The 11,848-nt window shown below is 45.3% G+C and overlaps 1 non-coding gene across 1 annotated transcript; it reads left to right on the top strand.

The window, feature by feature from the left end:
* Positions 1-10,637: 10,637 nt before the first annotated feature.
* On the top strand, positions 10,638-10,710 carry trnav-aac (transfer RNA valine (anticodon AAC)). Its single transcript has one exon. It is a non-coding gene; the product is annotated as a tRNA-Val (tRNA).
* Positions 10,711-11,848: the final 1,138 nt, after the last annotated feature.

Here is an 11,848-nt window from a genome sequence, read left to right as displayed (position 1 = left end):
AAGAAAAACAACAACTTAAATTGTACCTCATGTCCAGTACAGGGATCAAAACCACGACCATCGTTTATTAGCATCACGCTCTAACCAACTGAGCTAACCGGCCGCTTGCAACATAGCAACATTTTTAGGATGCACAGAGCCTCGGCCAGTGCTGGCGCGTAAACGAGCAAGTCCACCAACAGCATAGCCTGACAAGGACCCTCTTGGTTGCTCCTTGTGGAAAATCATAACCGCTGGGGCATTAGCTCAAATGGTAGAGTGCTTGCTTCGCATGCGAGAGGTAGTGGGATCGATGCCCACATTCTCCAAAAATCACATTTTTTTGTGGATCCAAGAACGCTCCAGTTCACACTTCATGCAGCTTTGTCTAACGACAACCTCTGTCATGTAACAATGACAAGCAACTTTCATGTAACACTGATGTCACAATGTCAGATGAAAACGAATGACATGACTTACTTTCAGAGGAGCAGCGTAGCACACACAATTGATGCCAACAAACAAAGCTGTGGGAAGTTTCCTTGAAGCCAATGCAGAGGCTAAAGAAAAACTACAAGTTAAAATGTACCTCTTGTCCAGTACAGGGATAGAACCCACGACCTTGGTTTATTAGCATCACGCTCTAACCAACTGAGCTAACCGGCCTCTTGCAACATAGCAACATTTTTAGGATGCACAGAGCCTCGGCCAGTGCTGGCGCGTAAACGAGCAAGTCCACCAACAGCATAGCCTGACAAGACTGGACCCTCTTGGTTGCTCCTTGTGGCAAATCATAAATGTAGGGGAATTAGCTCAAATGGTAGAGCGCTTGCTTCGCATGCGAGAGGTAGTGGGATCGATGCCCACATTCTCCAAAAATCACATTTTTTTGTGGATCCAAGAACGCTCCAGTTCACACTTCATGCAGCTTTGTCTAACGACAACCTACAGTCATGTAACAATGACAAGCAACTTTCATGTAACACTGATGTCACAATGTCAGATGAAAACGAGCGACATGACTTACTTTCAGAGGAGCAGCGTAGCACACACAATTGATGCCAACAAACAAAGCTGTGGGAAGTTTCCTTGAAGCCAATGCAGAGGCTAAAGAAAAACAACAACTTAAAATGTACCTCATGTCCAGTACGGGGATCAAACCCACAACCTTGGCGTTATTAGCAACACGCTCTAACCAACTGAGCTAACCGGCCGCTTGCAACATATCAACATTTTTAGGATGCACAGAGCCTCGGACAGTGCTGGAGCGTAAACGAGCAAGTCCACCAACAGCATAGCCTGACAAGACTGGATCCTCTTGGTTGCTCCTTGTGGCAAATCATAAATGCTGGGGAATTAGCTCAAATGGTACAGTGCTTGCTTCGCATGCGAGAGGTTGTGCGATCGATACCCAAATTCTCCAAAAAACAATTTTTTTTGTGGATCCAAGAACGCTCCAGTTCACACTTCATGCAGCTTTGTCTAACGACAACCTACTGTCATGTAACAATGACAAGCAACTTTCATGTAACACTGATGTCACAATGTCAGATGAAAACGAATGACATGACTTACTTTCAGAGGAGCAGCGTAGCACACACAATTGATGCCGACAAACAAAGCTGTGGGAAGTTTCCTTGAAGCCAATGCAGAGGATAAAGAAAAACAACGACTTAAAAGATACCTCCTGTCCAGTACGGGGAGCGAACCCACGAACTTGGCGTTATTAGCATCACGCTCTAACCAACTGAGCTAACCAGCCGCTTGCAACATAGCAACATTTTTAGGATGCACAGAGCCTCGGCCAGTGCTGGCGCGTAAACGAGCAAGTCCACCAACAGCATAGCCTGACAAGACTGGACCCTCTTGGTTGCTCCTTGTGGCAAATCATAAACGCTGGGGAATTAGCTCAAATGGTAGAGCGCTTGCTTCGCATGCGAGAGGCAGTGGGATCGATGCCCACATTCTCCAAAAATCACATTTTTTTGTGGATCCAAGAACGCTCCAGTTCACACTTCATGCAGCTTTGTCTAACGACAACCTACTGTCATGTAACAATGACAAGCAACTTTCATGTAACACTGATGTCACAATGTCAGATGAAAACGAATGACATGACTTACTTTCAGAGGAGCAGCGTAGCACACACAATTGATGCCAACAAACAAAGCTGTGGGAAGTTTCCTTGAAGCCAATGCAGAGGCTAAAGAAAAACAACAACTTAAAATGTACCTCATGACCAGTACGGGGATCAAACCCACGACCTTGGCGTTATTAGCAACACGCTCTAACCAACTGAGCTAACCGGCCGCTTGCAACATATCAACATTTTTAGGATGCACAGAGCCTCGGACAGTGCTGGCGCGTAAACGAGCAAGTCCACCAACAGCATAGCCTGACAAGACTGGACCCTCTTGGTTGCTCCTTGTGGCAAATAATAAACGCTGGGGAATTAGCTCAAATGGTAGAGCGCTTGCTTCGCATGCGAGAGGTAGTGGGATCGATGCCCACATTCTCCAAAAAACAATTTTTTTTGTGGATCCAAAAACGCTCCAGTTCACACTTCATGCAGCTTTGTCTAACGACAACCTACTGTCGTGTAACAATGACAAGCAACTTTCATGTAACACTGATGTCACAATGTCAGATGAAAAAGAATGACATGACTTACTTTCAGAGGAGCAGCGTAGCACACACAATTGATGCCGACAAACAAAGCTGTGGGAACTTTCCTTGAAGCCAATGCAGAGGATGAAGAAAAACAACAACTTAAAATGTACCTACTGTCCAGTACGGGGATCGAACCCACGAGCTTGGCGTTATTAGCACCACGCTTTAACCAACTGAGCTAACCGGCCGCTTGAAACATTGCAACATTTTTTGGATGCACAGAGCCTCGGCCAGTGCTGGCGCGTAAACGAGCAAGTCCACCAACAGCATAGCCTGACAAGACTGGACCCTCTTGGTTGCTTCTTGTGGCAAATTATAAACCCTGGGGAATAAGCTCAAATGGTAGAGTGCTTGCTTCGCATGCGAGAGGTAGTGGGAACGATACCCACATTCTCCAAAAAACAATTTTTTTTGTGGATCCAAGAACGCTCCAGTTCACACTTCATGCAGCTTTGTCTAACGACAACCTACTGTCATGTAACAATGACAAGCAACTTTCATGTAACACTGATGTCACAATGTCAGATGAAAAAGAATGACATGACTTACTTTCAGAGGAGCAGCGTAGCACACACAATTGATGCCAACAAACAAAGCTGTGGGAAGTTTCCTTGAAGCCAATGCAGAGGCTAAAGAAAAACAAGAAATTAAATTGTACCTCATGTCCAGTACAGGGATCGAACCCACGGCCTTGATTTATTAGCATCACGCTCTAACCAACTGAGCTAACCGGCCACTTGCAACATATCAACATTTTTTTAGGATGCACAGAGCCTCGGACAGTGCTGGCGCGTAAACGAGCAAGTCCACCAACAGCATAGCCTGACAAGACTGGACCCTCTTGGTTGCTCCTTGTGGCAAATCATAACTGCTGGGGAATTAGCTTAAATGGTAGAGTGCTTGCTTTGCATGAGAGAGGTTGTGGGATCGATGCCCACATTCTCCAAAAAACAATTTTTTTTGTGGATCCAAGAACGCTCCAGTTCACACTTCATGCAGCTTTGTCTAACGACAACCTACTGTCATGTAACAATGACAAGCAACTTTCATGTAACACTGATGTCACAATGTCAGATGAAAACGAATGACATGACTTACTTTCAGAGGAGCAGCGTAGCACACACAATTGATGCCGACAAACAAAGCTGTGGGAAGTTTCCTTAAAGCCAATGTAGATGCTAAAGAAAAACAACAACTTAAAATGTACCTCATGTCCAGTACAGGGATCAAACCCACGACCTTGGCGTTATTAGCAACACGCTCTAACCAACTGAGCTAACCGGCCGCTTGCAACATAGCAACATTTTTTGGATGCACAGAGCCTCGGCCAGTGCTGGCGCGTAAACGAGCAAGTCCACCAACAGCATAGCCTGACAAGACTGGACCCTCTTGGTTGCTCCTTGTGGCAAATCATAAACGCTGGGGAATTAGCTCAAATGGTAGAGTGCTTGCTTCGCATGCGAGAGGCAGTGGGATCGATGCCCACATTCTCCAAAAATCAATTTTTTTTGTGGATCCAAGAACGCTCCAGTTCACACTTCCTGCAGCTTTGTCTAACGACAACCTACTGTCATGTAACAATGACAAGCAACTTTCATGTAACACTGATGTCACAATGTCAGATGAAAACGAATGACATGACTTACTTTCAGAGGAGCAGCGTTGCACACACAATTGATGCCAACGAACAAAGCTGTGGGAAGTTTCCTTGAAGCCAATGCAGAGGCTAAAGAAAAACAAGAAATTAAATTGTACCTCATGTCAGTACAGGGATCGAACCCACAACCTTGGTTTATTTGCATCACGCTCTAACCAACTGAGCTAACCGTCCGCTTGCAACATATCAACATTTTTAGGATGCACAGAGCCTCGGACAGTGCTGGCACGTAAACGAGCAAGTCCACCAACAGCATAGCCTGACAAGACTGGACACTCTTGGTTGCTCCTTGTGGCAAATCATAAGCGCTGGGGCATTAGCTCAAATGGTAGAGTGCTTGCTTCGCATGCGAGAGGTAGTGGGATTGATGCCCACATTCTCCAAAAATCACATTTTTTTGTGGATCCAAGAACGCTCCAGTTCACACTTCATGCAGCTTTGTCTAACGACAACTTCTGTCATGTAACAATGACAAGCAACTTTCATGTAACACTGATGTCACAATGTCAGATGAAAAAGAATGACATGACTTACTTTGAGAGGAGCAGCGTAGCACACACAATTGATGCCAACAAACAAAGCTGTGGGAAGTTTCCTTGAAGCCAATGCAGAGGCTAAAGAAAAACAACAACTTAAAATGTACCTCATGTCCAGTACGGGGATCAAACCCACGACCTTGGCGTTATTAGCACCATGCTTCAACCAACTGAGCTAACCGACCACTTGCATCATATCACCATTTTTAGCAGGCACAGAGCCTCGGACAGTGCTGGCGCGTAAACGAGCAAGTCCACCAACAGCATAGCCTGACAAGACTGGACCCTCTTGGTTGCTCCTTGTGGCAAATCATAAAAGCTGGGCAATTAGCTCAAATGGTAGAGCGCTTGCTTCGCATGCGAGAGGTAGTCGGATCGATGCCCACATTCTCCAAAAATCACATTTTTTTGTGGATCCAAGAACGCTCCAGTTCACACTTCATGCAGCTTTGTCTAACGACAACCTACTGTCATGTAACAATGACAAGCAACTTTCATGTAACACTGATGTCACAATGTCAGATGAAAACGAATGACATGACTTACTTTCAGAGGAGCAGCGTAGCACACACAATTGATGCCAACAAACAAAGCTGTGGGAAGTTTCCTTGAAGCCAATGCAGAGGCTAAAGAAAATCAACAACTTAATATGTACCTCATGTCCAGTACAGGGATCGAACCCACGACCTTGGCTTTATTAGCATCACGCACTAACCAACTGAGCTAACCGGCCACTTGCAACATATCAACATTTTTAGGATGCACAGATCCTCGGACAGTGCTGGCGCGTAAACGAGCAAGTCCACCAACAGCATAGCCTGACAAGACTGGACCCTCTTGGTTGCTCCTTGTTGCAAATCATAAATGCTGGGGAATTAGCTCAAATGGTAGAGTGCTTGCTTCGCATGCGAGAGGTTGTGGGATCGATGCCCACATTCTCCAAAAATCAATTTTTTTTGTGGATCCAAGAACGCTCCAGTTCACACTTCATGCAGCTTTGTCTAAGGACAACCTACTGTCATGTAACAATGACAAGCAACTTTCATGTAACACTGATGTCACAATGTCAGATGAAAACGAATGACATGACTTACTTTCAGAGGAGCAGCGTTGCACACACAATTGATGCCAACAAACAAAGCTGTGGGAAGTTTCCTTGAAGCCAATGCAGAGGATAAAGAAAAGCATAAACTCAAGATGTATCTCATTGCCAGTACGGGAATCGAACCCACGTCCTTGGGGTTATTAGCACCACACTCTAACCAACTGAGCTAACCAGCGACTTGAAATATATTACAATTTTTAGGATGCACAGAGCCTCGGCCAGTGCTGGCGCGTAAACGAGCAAGTCCACCAACAGCATAGCCTGACAAGACTGGACCCTCTTGGTTGCTCCTTGTGGCAAATCATAAACGCTGGGGAATTAACTCAAATGGTAGAGCGCTTGCTTCGCATGCGAGAGGTAGTGGAATCGATGCCCACATTCTCCAAAAAACATTTTTTTTTGTGGATCCAAGAACGCTCCAGTTCACACTTCATGCAGCTTTGTCTAACGACAACCTACTGTCATGTAACAATGACAAGCAACTTTCATGTAACACTGATGTCACAATGTCAGATGAAAACGAATGACATGACTTACTTTCAGAGGAGCAGAGTAGCACACACAATTGATGCCAACAAACAAAGCTGTGGGAAGTTTCCTTGAAGCCAATGCAGAGGCTAAAGAAAAACAACAACTTAAAATGTACCTCATGTCCAGTACAGGGATCAAACCCATGACCTTGGTTTATTAGCATCACGCTCTAACCAACTGAGCTAACCGGCCGCTTGCAACCTTGCAACATTTTTAGGATGCACAGAGCCTCGGCCAGTGCTGGCGCGTAAATGAGCAAGTCCACCAACAGCATAGCCTGACAAGACTGGACCCTCTTGGTTGCTCCTTGTGGCAAATCATAAACGCTGGGGAATTAGCTCAAATGGTAGAGTGCTTGCTTCGCATGCGAGAGGTTGTGCGATCGATACCCACATTCTCCAAAAAACAATTTTTTTTGTGGATCCAAGAACGCTCCAGTTCACACTTCATGCAGCTTTGTCTAACGACAACCTACTGTCATGTAACAATGACAAGCAACTTTCATGTAACACTGATGTCACAATGTCAGATGAAAACGAATGACATGACTTACTTTCAGAGGAGCAGCGTAGCACACACAATTGATGCCAACAAACAAAGCTGTGGGAAGTTTCCTTGAAGCCAATGCAGAGGCTAAAGAAAAACAACAACTTAAATTGTACCTCATGTCCAGTACAGGGATCAAAACCACGACCTTCGTTTATTAGCATCACGCTCTAACCAACTGAGCTAACCGGCCGCTTGCAACATAGCAACATTTTTAGGATGCACAGAGCCTCGGCCAGTGCTGGCGCGTAAACGAGCAAGTCCACCAACAGCATAGCCTGACAAGACTGGACCCTCTTGGTTGCTCCTTGTGGCAAGTCATAAAAGCTGGGGAATTAGCTCAAATGGTAGAGCGCTTGCTTCGCATGCGAGAGGTAGTGGGATTGATGCCCACATTCTCCAAAAATCACATTTTTTTGTGGATCCAAGAAAGCTCCAGTTCACACTTCATGCAGCTTTGTCTAAGGACAACCTACTGTCATGTAACAATGACAAGCAACTTTCATGTAACACTGATGTCACAATGTCAGATGAAAACGAATGACATGACTTACTTTCAGAGGAGCAGCGTAGCACACACAATTGATGCCGACAAACAAAGCTGTGGGAAGTTTCCTTGAAGCCAATGCAGAGGCTAAAGAAAAACACCAACTTAAATTGTACCTCATGTCCAGTACAGGGATCGAACCCACGACCTTGGTTTATTAGCATCACGCTCTAACCAACTGAGCCAACCGGCCGCTTGCAACATAGCAACATTTTTAGGATGCACAGAGCCTCGGCCAGTGCTGGCGCGTAAACGAGCAAGTCCACCAACAGCATAGCCTGACAAGACTGGACCCTCTTGGTTGCTCCTTGTGGCAAATCATAAACGCTGGGGAATTAGCTCAAATGTTAGAGTGCTTGCTTTGCATGCGAGAGGTAGTGGGATCGATGCCCACATTCTCCAAAAATCACATTTTTTTGTGGATCCAAGAATGCTCCAGTTCACACTTCATGCAGCTTTGTCTAACGACAACCTACTGTCATGTAACAATGACAAGCAACTTTCATGTAACACTGATGTCACAATGTCAGATGAAAACGAATGACATGACTTACTTTCAGAGGAGCAGCGTAGCACACACAATTGATGCCAACAAACAAAGCTGTGGGAAGTTTCCTTGAAGCCAATGCAGAGGCTAAAGAGAAACAACAACTTAAAATGTACCTCATGTCCAGTACAGGGATCAAACCTACGACCTTGGCGTTATTAGCAACACGCTCTAACCAACTGAGCTAACCAGCCGCTTGCAACATAGCAACATTTTTAGGATGCATAGAGCCTCGGCCAGTGCTGGCGCATAAACGAGCAAGTCCACCAACAGCATAGCCTGACAAGACTTGACCCTCTTGGTTGCTCCTTGTGGCAAATCATAAAAGCTGGGCAATTAGCTCAAATTGTAGAGCGCTTGCTTCGCATGCGAGAGGTACTGGGATCGATGCCCACATTCTCCAAAAATCACATTTTTTTGTGGATCCAAGAACGCTCCAGTTCACACTTCATGCAGCTTTGTCTAACGACAACCTACTGTCATGTAACAATGACAAGCAACTTTCATGTAACACTGATGTCAGAATGTCAGATGAAAACGAATGACATGACTTACTTTCAGAGGAGCAGCGTAGCACACACAATTGATGCCAACAAACAAAGCTGTGGGAAGTTTCCTTGAAGCCAATGCAGAGGCTAAAGAAAAACAACAACTTAAAATGTACCTCACGTCCAGTACAGGGATCGAACCCACGACCTTGGCTTTATTAGCATCATGCTCTAACCAACTGAGCTAACCGGCCGCTTGCAACATAGCAACATTTTTAGGATGCACAGAGCCTCGGCCAGTGCTGGCGCGTAAACGAGCAAGTCCACCAACAGCATAGCCTGACAAGACTGGACCCTCTTGGTTGCTCCTTGTGGCAAATCATAAACGCTGGGGAATTAGCTCAAATGGTAGAGTGCTTGCTTCGCATGCGAGAGGTAGTGGGATCGATGCCCACATTCTCCAAAAATCACATTTTTTGTGGATCCAAGAACGCTCCAGTTCACACTTCATGCAGCTTTGTCTAACGACAACCTACTGTCATGTAACAATGACAAGCAACTTTCATGTAACACTGATGTCACAATGTCAGATGAAAACGAATGACATGACTTACTTTCAGAGGAGCAGCGTAGCACACACAATTGATGCCAACAAACAAAGCTGTGGGAAGTTTCCTTGAAGCCAATGCAGAGGCTAAAGAAAAACAACAACTTAAATTGTACCTCATGTCCAGTACGGGGATCGAACCCATGACCTTGGTTTATTAGCATCACGCTCTAACCCACTGAGCTAACCGGCCGCTTGCAACATAGCAACATTTTTAGGATGCACAGAGCCTCGGCCAGTGCTGGCGCGTAAACGAGCAAGTCCACCAACAGCATAGCCTGACAAGACTGGACCCTCTTGGTTGCTTCTTGTGGCAAATTATAAACCCTGGGGAATGAGCTCAAATGGTAGAGTGCTTGCTTCGCATGCGAGAGGTAGTAGGAACGATACCCACATTCTCCAAAAAACTTTTTTTTTGTGGATCCAAGAACGCTCCAGTTCACACTTCATGCAGCTTTGTCTAACGACAACCTACTGTCATGTAACAATGACAAGCAACTTTCATGTAACACTGATGTCACAATGTCAGATGAAAACGAATGACATGACTTACTTTCAGAGGAGCAGCGTAGCACACACAATTGATGCCGACAAACAAAGCTGTGGGAAGTTTCCTTGAAGCCAATGCAGAGGATTAAGAAAAACAACAACTTAAAAGATACCTCCTGTCCAGTACGGGGAGCAAACCCACGAACTTGGCGTTATTAGCATCACGCTCTAACCAACTGAGCTAACCAGCCGCTTGCAACATAGCATCATTTTTAGGATGCATAGAGCCTCGGCCAGTGCTGGCGCGTAAACGATCAAGTCCACCAACAGCATAGCCTGACAAGACTGGACCCTCTTGGTTGCTCCTTGTGGCAAATTATAAAAGCTGGGCAATTAGCTCAAATGGTAGAGCGCTTGCTTCGCATGCGAGAGGTAGTGGGATCGATGCCCACATTCTAGAAAAAACATTTTTTTTTGTGGATCAAAGAACGCTCCAGTTCACACTTCATGCAGCTTTGTCTAACGACAACCTACTGTCATGTAACAATGACAAGCAACTTTCATGTAAGACTGATGTCACAATGTCAGATGAAAACGAATGACATGACTTACTTTCAGAGGAGCAGCGTAGCACACACAATTGATGCCAACAAACAAAGCTGTGGGAAGTTTCCTTGAAGCCAATGCAGAGGGTAAAGAAAAACAACAACTTAAAATGTACCTCATGGCCAGTACGTGGAGCGAACCCATGACCTTGGGGTTATTAGCACCACGCTCTAACCAACTGAGCTAACCGGCCACTTGAAATAGATAAAAAAAATTAGGATGCACAGAGCCTCGGCCAGTGCTGGCGCGTAAACAAACAAGTCCACCAACAGAATTGCCTGACAAGACTGGACCCTCTTGGTTGCTTCTTGTGGCAAATTATAAACGCTGGGGAATTAGCTCAAATGGTAGAGTACTTGCTTAACATGCGAGAGGTAGTGGGATCGATTCCCACATTCTCCAAAAAACAATTTCTTTTGTGGATCCAAGAACGCTCCAGTTCACACTTCATGCAGCTTTGTCTAACGACAACCTACTGTCATGTAACAATGACAAGCAACTTTCATGTAACACTGATGTCACAATGTCAGATGAAAACGAATGACATGACTTACTTTCAGAGGAGCAGCGTAGCACACACAATTGATGCCAACAAACAAAGCTGTGGGAAGTTTCCTTGAAGCCAATGCAGAGGATAAAGAAAAACAACAACTTAAAATGTACCTCATGTCCAGTACGGGGAACGAACCCACGACCTTGGCGTTATTAGCACCATGCTCTAACAAACTGATCTAACCGGCCGCTTGCAACATAGCAACATTTTTTGGATGCACAGAGCCTCGGCCAGTGCTGGCGCGTAAACGAGCAAGTACACCAACAGCATAGCCTGACAAGACTGGACCCTCTTGGTTGCTCCTTGTGGCAAATCATAAACTCTGGGGAATTGGCTCAAATGGTAGAGTGCTTGCTTCGCATGCGAGAGGTAGTGGGATCGATGCCCACATTCTCCAAAAATCACTTTTTTTGTGGATCCAAGAACGCTCCGGTTCACACTTCATGCAGCTTTGTCTAACGACAACCTACTGTCATGTAACAATGACAAGCAACTTTCATGTAACACTGATGTCACAATGTCAGATGAAAACGAATGACATGACTTACTTTCAGAGGAGCAGCGTAGCACACACAATTGATGCCGACAAACAAAGCTGTGGGAAGTTTCCTTGCAGCCAATGCAGAGGATAAAGAAAAACAACAACTTAAAATGTACTTCCTGTCCAGTACGGGGATCGATCCCACGAACTTGGCATTATTAGCACCACGCTCTAACCAACTGAGCTAACCGTCCACTTGCAACATAGCAACATTTATAGTATGCACAGATCCTCGGCCAGTGCTGGCGCGTAAACGAGCAAGTCCACCAACAGCATAGCCTGACAAGACTGGACCCTCTTGGTTGCTTCTTGTGGCAAATTATAAACGCTGGGGAATTAGCTCAAATGGTAGAGTGCTTGCTTAGCATGCGAGAGGTAGTGGGATCGATGCCCACATTCTAGAAAAAACAAATTTTTTTGTGGATCAAAGAACGCTCCAGTTCACA

The sequence above is a fragment of the Salvelinus fontinalis genome, chromosome 22 (assembly GCF_029448725.1).
Source record: "Salvelinus fontinalis isolate EN_2023a chromosome 22, ASM2944872v1, whole genome shotgun sequence".
NCBI lineage: Eukaryota > Metazoa > Chordata > Actinopteri > Salmoniformes > Salmonidae > Salvelinus > Salvelinus fontinalis.
This window is presented reverse-complemented; position numbering and strand designations above follow the sequence as displayed.